Genomic DNA, 16,996 nt, shown 5'->3' with positions numbered 1-16,996 from the left:
AGAGAGAGAGAGAGAGAGAGAGAGAGAGAGAGAGAGAGAGAGAGAGAGAGAGAGAGAGAGAGAGAGAGAGAGAGAGAGAGAGAGAAGAAGAAGAAGAAGAAGAAGAAGAAGAAGAAGAAGAAGAAGAAGAAGAAGAAGAAGAAGAAGAAGAAGAAGAAGACGAAGAAGAAGACAAGAAGAAGAAGAAGAAGAATGAGGAGGAGGAGGGGAAGGAGGAGGAGAAAAGTGGATATGGCATGGGTCTTTTGATACCTCAAAGTCTGTCTTTAGGGAATAACCTCCTTTAACATACCACTCCTTCCAAAACTGGGAACCAAGGGTTGCAAGTTATGAGCCCACCTTAGTTAATCTCATTCATAGAACCACAAGCAACTATGTTTTTGATTTTGAAAATGAAACCACCTACAGACTTCTCCTTATATATATATAAAATAGGGATTAGGTGCTAAGTTAACTTTGTTCATCTTTGAAGCACATCTGGTACATTGCAGAATGTTCCTAAATACCAATAAGGCAGTACTTGTTCAATGTTCTTTCTCTTGGGATCCTTGAATAGATAATTCTTGATGGTATTCAGTAGAATACCTAATATGTTTGGAAACAATTATAAAAAAGATTGTTCCTTCAATATCTCTTTTAGAAACAATTTCATAATATTTGCCATGCTTAAGATTAAATATCATTTGAAAAGTTTTCCTTAGGAAATTTTGTGACACAGATTCATTGGCTGTTGGTCTTTGCGGAATAACAGTATGTAGAAATTGTTAGTAGTGCACTTTTCCTAGCAAATTGCAATCAATCTTATACTTCTTATATTTCAGACATATATAACAACAAACATTTAAAAGCAGCTGCTTTCTTATCAAAGTTCAAGAGACTCATCTACGCTCACCAAAGATGTGTCATTTTTTTTTCTTACACAAAGATTCCTTAACCAGTAATGAGTCCAGAAATAACAAACATGCTTAGATTAATGTCCCAATTAAGCCACTTTGAGTTGAGGACTACAGGAAGACATTTTTGAAAAGACCAGTAAGTATGTCTATGTCGCAAGAGAGTCACGGGACACCATTCTTTTTCTGGTAAACAGAAAGCTATTCCTGAGGTAAAATTTACCCTAAAATTTTAATTTAATAATTCAGAATTTTGAAACTATAATTTTGAGTAAGGAAACCTAAGTATAGACAAATTTCCCAAAGATGCTGAGATCGAATTGCACTTAATCATTAGTTCCCTAAGGCTTGCTGAGCAGGAGAGGACATCATCACAATGAGATTAAATTTATGTAAGACATTTTTCTCATTGCTTTCTATACACTCATTTCTACCCCAGGATTTCGCATAGCCCACTCTCTGTATTTGTGTGTGCATCTACACATCAGTGTGTGCCAGATATAATATCTGTTTAGATAATACACTACATTGGGGAAACTTCCTGAGAGGTTTTATTACCTGCCATTCTATATTTTAAGTGAAAGGGTTATGTTAGAAACTATCTCAGGCATTTACATTACTGTACATTCTCTTGGCTTTTATTAAGTCAATGACATTAATATGGAATAAAAGAGTTTTCATTTCTATGTTGACACCTGTGGAAGCGCAATTTCCCTTCAACCTAGAAAGCTGGCTCCTCTCACACATCTCTGAATGGAATGGAGTAGAATAAAAGCCATGAAGACAACTTCAAAATTATTTGTGATTTCTCTGATCTCTTTTCCCACACTTAATCTTGACACTTGAAGAGCAGTGGCTCTTTAAGGATTATCTAGATAAATTGCTTAATATAGTTCCTTGTGTAAGTGACAGAAGGAAAGACAGCATGAAGCTCCTTTGACAAACATGAGCAGGATGTGGGTTTTAATATTATTCTCTTTAGTCACTTCATCAAACCAGTCTCCTCGTATTTTTCTACTCGATGCTGCCAAGACAATGACCAACACATCTGCTTGTCTGCTCCGAAGGCTGTTTTTTAGGCAAACTGAACTTTGCCACTTTAGATAAGAATGCAAGTTAAAAGAGTACCAAAATGTTTGGAATTCCAGGCTGGAGCAACAGATTAAATTTTCAGTCTTGCTTAGGGTTTTTTTGTTTTGTTTTGTTTTGTTTTTTGTTTTTTTGTTTTTTGTTTTTTTTTTTGGTATGCAAGTACAGTAGAGCAAAGAAATAAGTGGAGAGATTACACTGTCTTTAGGACTCAAATGCTTTATTTGGCTTTTGAATTATGTGTTATGTGGTATTAAAAGGAAGAGGTCATAGGCTAATGTTGGTGATGATCTTTCTCACTCATTATCCAATTAATGCTCAGGTTTCCTGTCGCATTCAAACTGGACGTTTACAAAAATTATGCAAAGAAAACATTAAAATTTATGCACAATTATGGAAAAGTTTGCTTTTCCCACTGCTTCAGTGTGTAATGGACACTCTGTGGTGGTTCGGATAGAAATGACCCCATAGTTTACGTCTTGAACTTGGTTTATAGGACATGCTACCACTGAGTGTGATCTTAATATAGGAAGTATATCACTGTGGAAGTGGTAGCTTCGAGGTCCCTTACCTCAAATTTGGCCTGTGTGTTTCAGTCTATTTTTATTTTATTTTAATATTTTTTGTTTTTCATTTTGTTTTGCTTTTTAGTTTTTTTTTTCCAGACAGGGTTTCTCTATGTAGCCCTGGCTGTCCTGGAACTCACTCTGTAGACCAGGCTGGCCTCCAACTCAGAAATCCACCTGCCTCTGCCTCCCAAGTGCTGGGATTAAAGGCATGCACCAGCACCGCCCAGCCTTGGTCTCTTTTTAAACATTTTTTTATTCTATATATATTTTTATTTACATTTCAAATGATTTCCCCTTTTCTGGATCCCCCCCTCCCTGAAAGTCCCATAAGCCTTCTTCCCTCCCCCTGTTCCCCAATCAACCCCGTCCCGCTTCCCTGTCCTGGTATTCCCCTACACTGCTGCACTGAGCCTTTTTAGGACCAGGGGCCTATCCTTCATTTTATTTTTTATTTTTTGCAAATTTCATGCATGCAGTGGTTTTTGACCAAATCTCCTTTGTTTCCATGATTTCCAATTCCTTCCCAGCATCTGTAATATTTTTGCCTCTCAAATTCATTTCTTTGTCAGATTTTAACATATTTCCTTTAAAAAGATGTATGTGTAGGTGTGTGTGTCTGCATGTGGGGATGTGCACGACAGTATAGTGGCCCTCAGAGGCCAAGGATATCAGGTACCCTGGAGCTGGAGCACTGCACAGCTGTGAGCTATCTAAAGGGGATTCTGTGAATCAAACTCTGGTCCTCTGGAAAAGCAAGTACTCTTCACTGCCAAGTCATTTATAGCGCTTCCATCCCTAAAAACTCTCTATGCTCCTTTGTTCAAAGCCCTTGAGTCCTCTTAATGTTCTGCATATATTTGCATGGGTATTAAACCACTTATCTAATGGAACGAACATGGCTACATTATCAGGGCCTGCATCATCGCAGAAAACCTCAGCAGTAGCTTTCAATTTCAAATAGATACTCAGCTAGAATATAATCCCATGTGCCTTCCCCCAATCTATCCGGTCTGGGAGTTTACCTCATTTGCCTTTGTGCAAACTGGAACATAGAGTCATGGCTGATGTGTCTGTGTGTGCAACAGTCCTGCAATGTCCAGCTTGTAATATTTAGCTCCAGGGACCCACTGGTTTTGGTTCATATTATATTTCCTCCCTCTTTTCTACTATGATCTGTAGACCTGCTGGAGTGGGGGAATGATATGGGAGTCCCTATTTAGAACTGAGTATCCCATCAACATCTTATCGTCTGCCTGTTGACTAGTTTTGGAACTCTGTATTAATGACCATCTACTGAAAAAAAGAAACTTCTCTAATATGAGTTGAAAGATAAAACTCTTCAAAACTTACATAATAAGAAAATGAGATTAAGCATTGGAAAACTGAGCTATGTAGAATAACTCAATTTGGGAGATAGGAGCCCCAGATCGTTACTTCGCTGATACCAGCTAATATTTCTATAAGATAAAATGACATTTAACACGAGTTCCTTAAGGATTACTGCAGGCAATATTCTGATAACTGCGGGCTCACCAGTAAAGGAATATGCAGAAACGATACAAGAAGCACGCAGACGATCCTCCTGCAATTGAATTGACATCGAGAACAGCAGTACATGGCAGAGTCACGGCAGGATGTTTTAAATGAGTTACAATTGTTAGCAGTAAGCTTATTCTGTGGGAAAGGATTTTTTTAAATCATGCTGTTCTCAGCAATGAGCAGGATAGTTACAGTCATTGTGGTAATCGTAGGAAAATATGGGTCTTCTCGCACTCTTCCTTTGCGTTGTTACGGCCTGTTCTTATTTAAGTGTGAGTTAGCACCTTATTCTGATTATCTTAAAACAATACTACCTCTTAAAAGTTATTTAGACACAAAAAAGAAAAAAGTTATTTAGACACTTGACAATGTAAGTATTAAAATTACTACATCTTCCGTGGTCTGATCGTTACTCTATTTAGTTTTGTGTAAGTCTCCTCTTCTCCCTTCTTTTGGCTCATTGCTTCTTGGTCCAGGTTCCTCTTCCTCCCCTCCCCTCCCCTTCTTTCCCCTTTCCTCCTCTCCCCTTCCCTTCCCTCCCCTCTCCTCCCTTTCCCCTCCCCTCCCCACTCCTCCCCTCTCCTCCCTTCCCTTCCCTTCCCTTCCCTTCCTTCCTTTCCCCCTTCTCTTCCCCTCCCCACTCCTCCCCTCTCCTCCCAACCCCTCCCCTCCGGTGCTCTCCCCTCCCCTCTTGCCCCTCCCCTCCTCTTTCCTTGTTTTTCCTTCCCTTCTGCCATACAATGGTTCAATGTATACAATGTTTCTTTTGTTCTTCTCTTTTTTTTTCTTGGTGCTAGCAAAAGGCACTGGAGGATTCTAGGTAAGCACTCCCCTAATGGTGTATCACTCACATTTGCACACCATGCAGACAGTTTCTTCTAATTTGTTTGTCTTGAACATATTCTGTCTTTGTTTGCTCTTCTAACTAACCTCTCATCAGCCAAACTGTAACTTCTCCCTTTGAATGTGTAGTACCTGTGGTGCTCTGCTTTTATTTCACTCAAATCTATGTAAAGTAAAGAGAAATCAGAAATTAAATGAAACTTCCAAGTCTCAGTCCTTTCTCAGTGGTGCATTTTTTCAAGGCAACTGATTACAGGTACCTTGCACCTCTTCCACACTATTTTTCCATTCATTACAGAGGCAACGTTGTAGCACCTCGAAGATCTATATCCTCAAGGAAAAGGAAAAACGTATATAAAAGGATGCATCTCTTAGATTAGTCACTGGCAAAATAAAGCTGTGTCAGAAATGAAAGCGGTAACAGGAAGATGAAGAGGAGAATCAAGACCAACGGGAGCAACTCCTGGGCCCAGGTGATAGGGAACCAGGCCTGCACAGTACAGAGCAAATGCAGGGGAAGAATTCAGCCCCAAATTCAAGAGGCATCCTTGGAATAAGTGGACCATCAGATGCAGTTTTCAAGACCCCAGAATCTCTGATGTAACATGGAGAACTGAAACAATACTTAGAGGTAGTAGAGATGTATGGAATTACTCAGCACAAAAGGCTCAAAAGCACCAACTGGAAAGACGAAATGTACTATTTCGCAGATGTTTTCCACCACAGAGATGCAAAGCCCTAGCAAATTGTTCAGAGTGTAAAATGCCTCAAGTATCTTGATTCAATAGGCTTGCTGGCTTGCCATAAATCTAACTGGTAAATTTAGAAACATTACTAGCAGAATGTATATTAAAACAAAATTGCAAGGACGGTGTTTTCCATAACCAACACATGTTGCTTTAGTCTGTGTGATGAGCAATTACTATTTTCCATTATTGAATATGTTTTTCCCTTCACAGAAATATGCACACACCCTGGAGGGCCAAACAAACACACCGCCTTTTGTTTTTCAGCATATTCTTTTAAAAGTGGATCATTACTTTTAAAAACATTAAAAGAAATAGCAAAAATGGTATCCAGTTCTTCTCTATATAAATTGCTAGACATTTGAGACATAAAGCATAAGATTTATAAGGTTGTTGCTAAAAATCAGTTTGATTTTGATATATGTATGCATATATATGTATATGTATAGATACACTCACACATATATATTCATATATATATATATGAATATGCAGTGCATTGTAAGGATTGTTAATTCTGAACACACCTGCATATCACCAGAATCACTTTTACCTCCAACTCTCCTAAAGTTCTTGTCTCCCATTCATTTCTTTTTTGGGGATTGTCTGTTTTGCTTTGTGACTTGCTGAGTTTAACCAGGACCTCCTGTATGGCTTCAAGTTTGAAACCCTCCATTGGATCCCAAAGGCTCACCAGTGGATATGCAAGTAAAATATCACTCTGCTCCCATAATCCATCAGACCAATAGTTTATCAATCAAGCGTACAATCACATAAATCCTCCCCCTCCACAAATCTGTGACTGTGCACAAACTCAGTTTTGTGCATGCTTATTGTAGCATTCTGTAGCTATTATGAAATCATTACTGTAGTGTCTGTGTCATGCCCAGAATCTTATGTTTAAATCTTTATGTAATATTTTATGGTAAAAGACACAGTCATGCATTGAATTACAAAGAACAAAATTAGTCAATGAAAAAGTAGGAAAGAAAACATAAACTACCATGTTGCAATTTTATTAATACAGAGCTCATACCAATACTTTATAATATTTACATATTTAAGAAAAACTGAAGTAAGATTATGGAGAAGACCATAGACTCTCAACAATTTGGTAACATAAATCCATTCCTTCCTTCCTACCTTCTTTTTTTTTTTCCTCATTCTGTGGTTCACATAGACCCACCCCACTCCCCAAACATAAGAATCTTTATCTCTTAAGCTCAGTGAGTCCAGCTGGCATAAGTAGGTAGGCAAGCCCTTCTATTCTTTTTTTGGTTTTAAAAGAAGTAGCTACAAACAGTATAAAGTATCTTGGGGTGACTCTTACCAAACCTGTGAAAGATCTTTATGACAAGAACTTCAAGACTCTGAAGAAGGAAATGGAAGAAGACCTCAAAAAATGGGAAAACCTCCCATGCTCATGGATCGGCAGGATCAATATAGTTAAAATGGCCATTTTGCCTAAAGCACTATACAGATTCAATGCAATACCCATCAAAATCCCAACTCAATTCTTCACAGAGTTAGAAAGAGCAATTATCAAATTCATCTGGAATAACAAAAAACCCAGGATAGCTAAAATTATTCTCAGCAACAAAAGAAATTCTGGGGGAATCAGTATCCCTGACCTCAAGCAATACTACAGAGCAATAGTGTTAAAAACTGCATGGTATTGGTACAGTGACAGGCAGGAGGATCAATGGAACAGGATTGAAGATCCAGAAATGAACCCACACACCTATGGCCACTTGATCCTCGACAAAGAGGCGGAAAACATCCAATGGAAAAAAGATAGCCTTTTCAACAAATGGTGCTGGTTCAACTGGAGGTCAGCATGCAGAAGAATGCGAATTGATCCATCCTTGTCTCCTTGTACTAAGCTCAAATCCAAATGGATCAAGGACCTCCACATAAAGCCAGACACTCTGAAGCTAATAGAAAAGAAACTGGGAAGACCCTTGAGGACATTGGTACAGGGAGAAAGTTTCTGAACAGAACACCAGTAGCGTATGCTCTAAGATCAAAAATTGACAAATGGGACCTCATAAAATTACAAAGTTTCTGTACGGCAAAGGACACCATCAAAAGGACAAATTGGCAACCAACAAATTGGGAATAGATCTTCACCAATCCTACATCAGATAGAGGGCTAATATCCAATATATATAAAGAACTCAAGAAGTTAGACTCCAGAAAACCAAACAACCCTATTAAAAAATGGGGTACAGAGTTAAACAAAGAATTCTCACCTGAAGAACTTCGGATGGCAGAGAAGCATCTTAAAAAATGCTCATCTTCATTAGTCATTAGGGAAATGCAAATCAAAACAACCCTGAGATTTCACCTTACACCAGTCAGAATGGCTAAGATTAAAAATTCAGGAGACAGCAGGTGTTGGAGAGGATGTGGAGAAAGAGGAACACTCCTTCACTGCTGGTGGGGTTGCAAATTGGTACAACCACTCTGGAAATCAGTCTGGTGGTTCCTCTGAAAACTGGGCACCTCACTTCCAGAAGATCCTGCTATACCACTCCTGGGCATATACCCAGAGGTTTCCCCACCATGTAATAAGGATACATGCTCTACTATGTTCATAGCAGCCCGATTTATAATTGCCAGATGCTGGAAAGAACCCAGGTATCCCTCAACAGAAGAGTGGATGCAAAAAATGTGGTATATCTACACAATGGAGTACTATTCAGCCATTAGAAACAATGAATTCATGAAATTCTTAAGCAAATGGATGGAGCTAGAGAACATTATACTAAGTGAGGTAACCCAGACTCAAAAGGTGACTCATGGTATGCACTCACTAATAAGTGGATATTAACCTAGAAAACTGGAATACCCAAAACATAAGCCACACATCAAATGAGGTACAAGAGGAAAGGAAGAGTGGCCCCTGGTTCTGGAAAGACTCAGTGAAGCAGTATTAGGCAAAACCAGAACGGGGAAGTGGGAAGGGGTGGCTGGGAGGACAGGGGGAGAGAAGGGGGTTTATGGGACTTTCGGGGAGTGGGGGGCTAGAAAAGGGGAAATCATTTGAAATGTAAATAAAAATATATCGCATAAAAAAAGTAAAAAATAAAAATAAAAATAATAATAATAAAAAAGAAGTAGCTAAGGACCTGACATATGAAAATGTTTTCTGTGCTTATTCTCCATCCAAAGTGCTCCCAGTTCATCATTGTGAAAACTTGGGTCTTCCTGATTTTTGAAAAATAAATGATGAACACTGCTTATCCTTGGTGTTAGAAACTTCTTAAGAGATTGAATAAAGATCGAAAGGTAATAAAAAAAGAAGTCTTTTGTAATTTGTCAGTCAATATTAGGATGATATAAGAGACAGAGAACATATCCTAAAAGCACATTTGAATCTTGGTGAGCCATGGGGCAGGGAAACATTTCAACCAACAGGGAAGAGATAATGCTCAGAGAGAACTGGTTATAGGTGCATAGCCAAAAAGCTAAACGTTCTAAAACCTACGGGAATACCTTATTATTAGAGGTTTGGGGCATCAGAAAATGACTGAATCACTGTAAGCCAGCTGAATTCTAGATATGTTAAAGTTCTTAATAAAGTCTAGAAGAAGTATCACATACAAACATACAAAATTTTAAAATATAAAATGTTTAAGTCTTTTCAGATTTACCCTGGATTTACCCAGATTTACATGATTTGATTATTAGATTTTATGTTCTTTTTAAATATATGTAAGAATTTGATTAAAAAATGTTAAGAATTCTGTTATAAATCAAATAGCAAATAGTAATAAGAGTTCTTTGTAAAAATATCTAAAGAGTATTCATGAGTAGGTTAAATTGCTATCAAAGTAGATAAGAAATAAGAGTGATAATATGCTATTTCAAATTAGTTAAGTGTCTAGAAAACAAACGTGATAAAATATGGCTTGCTGTATATATATGTACACTTTTATTGAAATTCAAAATAGACCTAATCATAGTATTTTCTAGAATTTTATAAATAGAAGGCTACATTTATATCAAGAATTATAGAAAATAACTAGAATAAGTTTTAAACCACTGGATACAAAAAAGACTGATCTTTTATATGGCTATAAGGAATAAATGGTGCTCAGCAAATGTCAAACGTTATAGCTTTTATAAAAACAGTAACTGCTAGTATATAATGTAAACACCTTTCTTTATTATACACAAAGAAGCATGAAACAGATGTAAGGAAACCCACACAACACAGAAATTGCTGAAATATTTATGATAAATGTATTGTGTGTAACATTATGTAGCTTTTAAAACAGACTCAATCCACCTCAAATGCCCCCACTACTGTCAAGTGATGAAAACCAATATAAAATATACACCTAATGTTTCCTCACATTTGTGCAAAGAAAATTTCAACAGAGGGGATTTATGAATAAAAAAAAGAAAAACCAACAAAAAGCCTAAACAAGAACAAAAAACAAAAACAACAAAGCAAACAAACAAAACCAAGAATGGAAGCTGGGCTGCTTTGAATAAAAATGGTTCCTGAGAGGTTCATACATTAAATGCTGAGGGAGTGGTACTGTTTGAAAGGTGTGGCCTTACTGGGGAAGTGTGTCACTGGGGGCGGGCTTGGAGCTTTGCCAGGGCCCAAGCCAGTCCAGCACCATGTCTGCCTGTGTGCTGCCGTGCCATGAAAATGGACTAAAACTCTAAAACTGTAAGCCACCCCCCAATTAAATGCTTTTTTATAGGAGTTGCCTTGTCTTGGGGTCCAAAGTGTGTAAAATGGAGTGTAGAAAAGATCCAATTAAAAAAAAATGTGTATATCTGAATATCTGTATGTCTGTATGTCTGTATATCTGTATATCTGTATAAATGCATATATGCATATCTGTTTGTATGTATATCTGTATATCTGAATATCTGTATATCTGTATATATGCATATATGTATACATATGTATATATACACATATATATGAGTATTTATGTATTTATAAATCGAGTTATAGAGGAGTAAAATAATTTGTCCTTCCACCTTAAATGTAATGAAATTTATTACATATAACAACATGTCCTACAATATTAAATCAACAAATGTTACAAACAGAAAACATTTTCAAGAATTATGGGGAAAATCTCATAAACAAAGAAGTAACATCTCCTAAAAACTTAAGAGAATCCTTTGGTATTAGAAAAAATTAGAGTAAATATATATCACTGTAAAATAACTAGCGTATGCCATTGTCTCCATGAAATATAAAGAAATAGTTAATTTCTCTAATTATTATATGTTGAGTGCCTACCACAAGCCATGGACTTAAAACACAATAAAGACTTTAAAGTTCTTTCCCTTGAGGCATTTATAGGTTCATTTTTAACAAAAATAATAAACAAGAAAAAATAAAGAACATGTCCTAGTCGGTCTATTCTGTAGTTCAGAAAAGCTAGGTAAATAAATTATTGAACTGCAGGAGCATTGCATCTGAATTTAGTGTGGCAAGTAAAACCAATAGCTATACACTGACACCCAGACTAGCGCCTGGTGTCATTATGTTGCTGCTCTTGGGCAAGTCATATTTAGCCTAGACTTTCATTAAAGCGAGAGGCTTCCCTTGGGTATGTTTTATTTATGTTTGGATTCTGTTCTTACTCTGCATTTAATTCATTCCTAAGCCATAGTACTTTGGCTCCGATGGCTTAGCCTAAACATCCCAAGATGGTGGATTTTCTTTCCATCCTCTTTTCCTTTAAAGGCAATTGTGAGCTGAGACGCTGTAAAACACCAGATGGGAAGGAAGCTGCCACCATCTTCCATGCATCTGCAAGGCTATGGCTCCCAGTGCCTCAGCGTATGCAGGAACTCAAAAAATTCCACGCCTCAGATGTGGTCACATAGATCCTCTGCTGACTACTACAGATTTGCCTTCAAATGAACCACAGGAATGTTTAGTCGTTTATGATGCCCAGCAGCTTCTCTTGTCATGTGTTTTTAGGCTCTTGCAAGCAGGCTAGCAACGCTGGTCCCAAATTCTTGTCTCAGCTGGCAGGCAAGATTTTGTTTTTCCAATCACTAACAATTGGATCTTCCATTTTTGCAGGGCTGTAGGGAAACAGGGATATCATCCAGATTCTTGGGGCAAGAGTGATAATTCCAGGATTAACTCATATTGAAAACAATTTCAGTGATTTGGCTCAGCTTTCTCATTTTGCAGTTTATCACATCATAAAGCCATCCAACGTTATAAAATTTTGTAACAGAGGGGAGTTCTCTCACTAATTTACAATTAGAATACAATTTAAGGGACGTTTGGAAAGCAGGCTAAGGCCATTCTTCACAGAGTATGAAAAAAGTCTTCCATTAATATTGTTCCATAATAATAAGCTTTCTGTTTTAAAATTATATGTTCATAAATAGAGTGTTTAAATAGATACTCATGAGATTACTGCTTAAAAATCAATAATCATATCATTTTTAGGAACTCTGTGTATGAAATTTAACACAACAAATCTAAGCCAATTAACCACAACTAGGCAAGGAATGAAGGGTCTACATGTTAGGCACTCAGCTGCGTATTTTTCCTTGTCTTTCTATATGGAAATGGTAAATTAATTACTTTAATGTTGCTGTGATAAAACACCGTGACCAAGGCAATTCATAGAGGATGGGTTTATTTTGTCTTATGAGTCCAGAGGAATAAGAGTTCATCTGAGTAGGGAGGCACATCAGAAAGCAGCAGGCAGGGTGGCAGTCGCAGGCAGCTGAGAGACTATCTCAACCATAAACTCAATGCATAGAGAAGAAACTCAATTTGGCAAGAGTTGGCAAACTCTCCAATCTCAACTCTCATGACATACTTTTGCAGTAAGCCCATAAATACATTCTATGCATCCTCAAACATAGCACTAACTGGCGACCAAGTATACAAATGAGGAATAGTTCTCAAACAAGCACAGGTGGAAAGAAATTAATACTCAAAAAGAAATCAAGATATGCCTTGTTAACAAATGATAAGATGCTACCCGCCACACTTTAAAAATCTATATGAATGTCAGCGTTATATATTAAGTTAAAGGCATGTTTTCTATGACAGGAAAATAGCCATGGAAGCTGAATAATTACAAAGGCATTACTTGAAGTAGAAGAGCACAGTTTAGTCACCGTTAAATATCTGTGAAATTGGATATAAGTCCAAGAGAGAATATTTTCAGCATAAATATATAGCTAACATTTAAATATAATTCTGACCTTTGTCATTATTCTGTAATATTCTTGTCATTTTTTTCTTAACCAACACCTGCATATACATACACGTGTATGTGCTTTTTAATCCTGGAAGTGAATTGAGCATTAACTTCTTTCAAGCATTGAAATGTTTTCAAGGATAAATATTGAAAAACAATTGTGAGCAGGGATTTTGACTCTAAATCAAGAGCTTTCTGAAAACTGCCTCTTCTCCCATTGGTTAAAAGGAAAAGAAAAAAAAAAAGAATCTGGCTTTGTTTATAGGGCTGCACTTGATCTGGCTGTGAAAGGGAGGTCTTCCCTTTTGAAGTTGGGGGAGGGCTACATGTATCCTGCATCTGGCTCTGTTGATTAGGGAACTGCACAGGAGGGAGTCCAATTACTCTGCTTGCTCTCCTTGGGTTATCACGGGACCCTCTCTCTTTACTGTAACATATGTGGAGATCATGACTGCTCTTGAGAGCACTCGTTACCTGGCCAAGAGTTTCCTACCATAATTAGCAAACAATAAATATTCCTTTTTCTTTTTATTTTGTATTAGAGGACACATTTATAAGGAGTATTTACAGCACTAAAAGGTTTGGTGACCCAAATATGCAGAAAAATTAAAGCTAGAGTAATAATTTTTTTATATCACCATCCTGTTAAAAAAAAGCACAGATTTTTTCTTTACTTCACTCACCATATTACTTAAGTCTAACATCCCTTTTAAAGATGAACTTGTAAGAGTCTATTGACAGATTTTACTGACTGCTAATTGAAAAGCGTTGGTGAGCTATTAGTTATTAATAAAATGGAAATAATTGTGAGTCAAAAATAAAAATTCACACATTGTACACTGCCATTTCCTTATGCATTTTTAAGATAAATATCATAATGTAGTATCTACAATATGAATTATAATTTAAGTGGATTAGTTAGCACTGTTCACACACATGATTTAAAATTTCAGGCACTTTATTTAATAGAGACGCTTTACATGTTAATAACTGTTTCCTGATGAATTCACCAATTCACATCTGCTTGTCACAGTTTGAGTGAGGATCACTCACACTGTTATTTTAAAACTCTATTAAAATAAAAGTACATGATATTTTAAAATATGTTAAAACATGGGCATTAAATACAATATACAATCAACACAGTATCTTTTTATTTTACAGATGTGTTTTTCTTTTGTTTTATCTCTGCCTGTGTGCATGAGTGTGTGTGTGTGTGTGTGTGTGTGTATGTGTATGTGTGTATGTGTGTGTGTGTGTGTATGTGTGTGAGTGTGTGTGTGCAAAGCTGTGTGCTTATGTGCTCATGTGTATGTGGAGACCATTTGTAAGCATCTGATGTCTGATTTCTCCCTACTTATAAAATCTCTATATTAAACTAAGAGTGCTACTAGTCTTGTTAGCAAGTTTGCTCCTGGGATCTTCCAAGCCCTGGGATTCATGCAATTCACAATACCTGCACAACAGCATTTACCATGGTGCTGGGTATCTGAGCTCTAGATACCACGGTTTTCTGGAAAGAGCCTCATTCTTTGAGCCTACTCCCCATTTGGAAGTATTTCACTCTATGAATGCTTGATAAAAGTACCTATAAAAATAAAACATGTGAAAAGAGGAAACAGTAGAAATTATGCTGCTCTAATTCCATGAGGAAAGTTATGAGTTTCATGCCCATTGAGAAAAACAGTCCAAAGGGCTCTCCATCATTACTGAGATTTGTTAGGGATTAAGAATTTGTGTCATAAGGAATGTGCCGATATGAAAGCATACTTTATAAAATCAGGTAAAATAACCACAGAACATGGTATGGGCTCATGGACCTTTAACACTGATGCTCTTTAGGCCACACAGGAGGATCTCTGTGAGTCTGAGACTATCCTTGTCGACTTTCAAAAGATAGAACTATATACCAAGTATAATTAAAAAAATGAGCAGTGAATTAGTTATACAAAGAAATGTAGGTCTTGATCATCAATTGTTCATAAATGTAGGGTAATTTACTAACATTGGATGTAACCACTGGATGGATAATGAAAGAATGCATCCACGTATTTATTAATACATTTATTCGGTGGTGTAGAAACATCATTTTCCATAGGCAGCTGCTAAAATTCCCACAATGAAGGCCACCCTGATCATGATGACTCTTCCTCTCCAGAAACCCATTGGTTCATAGACCCATGAAGGGAGTGATGCTCACAGATAAGTTTCATCTGATTGTCAAGATCTGTTCGTCCAATGTCCTAACACTTGTCACATAATACTTGTGTTATGGAGGAAAGTCTTCAGACTTCATGCAAACACTTGCACTTCAATAACTGTTTATCTTCATGGCTGGTATTTTATTCTGTAAAGACAAATGTCCCATCCTAAGACAAGTACAGGGATGTAACTCCTAGGCCTCATACCAGTCACCAAGGGAAGGAATGTACTAGCATGCGTCAGTGTTCTATAAATCTGCTGAAACTTTCCTAAATGTAACTTAAGCCAAGCATTTTTGTGTGCATAAAGCCAGCTGTTTCCTGATGCTGTTATGCCATTACACACAAGAATATAATTAGCTATATATGAGCTTGTACCTCAATCTTATTCTAATTGCTGAAGATACATCAATATGAGATGAAAATGTAAACTATTTTGTGTATTTTTATGCTTAGTATGTAAATTAGATGGTCTTATTTGTACATGTAGTCTGTATTTTTAGAAGTTCCCTTAACTAAGAGAGCTGAAAGGGTTCTGGCAGGGAAGTGCTTAATCATCACCAACAGTGCACATAACTGCACACGCTGCTGCGAAACAATATTGTATTTCTCTGCATTTGACATAGTGAGAGAAAATATACTTTGTAAAAAGTACCCAGAAAAATCTCTTTTCCTTTCTCTTTTTTTTTTTTTTTTTTTTTTTTTTTGTTTGGTTGGTTGTTTCTAAGACAGGGTTTCTTTGTGTAGCCCTGACTGTTCTGGAACACTCACTCTGTAGACCAGGCTGGCCTCAGACTCAGAAATCCTCCTGCCTCTGCCTCCAGAGTGCTGGGATTAAAGGCGTGCGCCACCACCGCCCTCCTCAGAAAAATCTCAAATGAATATTTGAGCTACAAGTCATCTCAAATATTTATTTTTGCAATCACTGGGTTTCAACTACTAGAAAAGTCTACATCATAATTCTTACATAGTGAGAATATAAGTAACTCCCTGGCATCAATATTATTAGAAGGAGAAACTGTTTTCAAGAAAATTATATGAGAGTGTAATTTTAAATTTTAATTTTATCCCATAGACCTTTTACAATTGTAATGACTGGTTTTATCATCTACATTTAAATTATTCAAAGAAAAATAATTCAAAGCAGAAAGCATAGTTTTCAGCAGCATTTGTTTTGAGTTATTAGGATGAAATTTTTTATATTTTTCATATTTATTTTTTATCAAAAACTTTGTTGATATTCTTACAGCTAGCATAAGCAAAATGACTTAAAGTTCAAAACTCAAAATAACAATATGGACAGTTCCAAGGCTGAGAAACTTGGAGAATTTTGCCTGAAAGGATGATATTTTGGCTTTGTGTGTATGTTTGTGTGTATGTGTATGTTTTTATGTATATTTAATCTCTTGTATTCTGATATCACGCTAATACTAAGTGACATGATAGAATTTCTTATCCTTGAAAATTGACAGCTACATCATATGTGCAGCAGGAAATAGCGAATTCCTATGTAGTTGGGAGGTCAGGAAAGAACTTTGGTCTCTGTCAGTGACAGGAGACAGTCAACTCTTGATCACACCAAATTGGCAGTGACATTGGTTGTAAAGCCCTGAGCTCCACAGGGAATATAAAGTACAGGAAACCAGAGACAAAGCTTCCTATAGTTGCTGTTACAGGGAAGATGGCACATCACGTTGCTTAAGGACTTAAGAAAGATTCCACTTTTCTCAAGGGCATGGAAAGGAATAAGCAGAAATTCAGTTTTGTCAAAAGGGGAACACAAAAGACAGTCTTGAGAGAATCAGGACACAAATTACATTATTTCAAAACCTCCTCCCCTGAGCCAGGAATGAACAGAACAACAGAAGATCCAAGCTAGAGCAAATGAAGTCTTTCTAAGGA

Source organism: Apodemus sylvaticus, chromosome 15, assembly GCF_947179515.1.
Source record: "Apodemus sylvaticus chromosome 15, mApoSyl1.1, whole genome shotgun sequence".
Classification (NCBI taxonomy): domain Eukaryota; kingdom Metazoa; phylum Chordata; class Mammalia; order Rodentia; family Muridae; genus Apodemus; species Apodemus sylvaticus.
Note: the sequence above shows the minus strand (reverse complement) of the source record.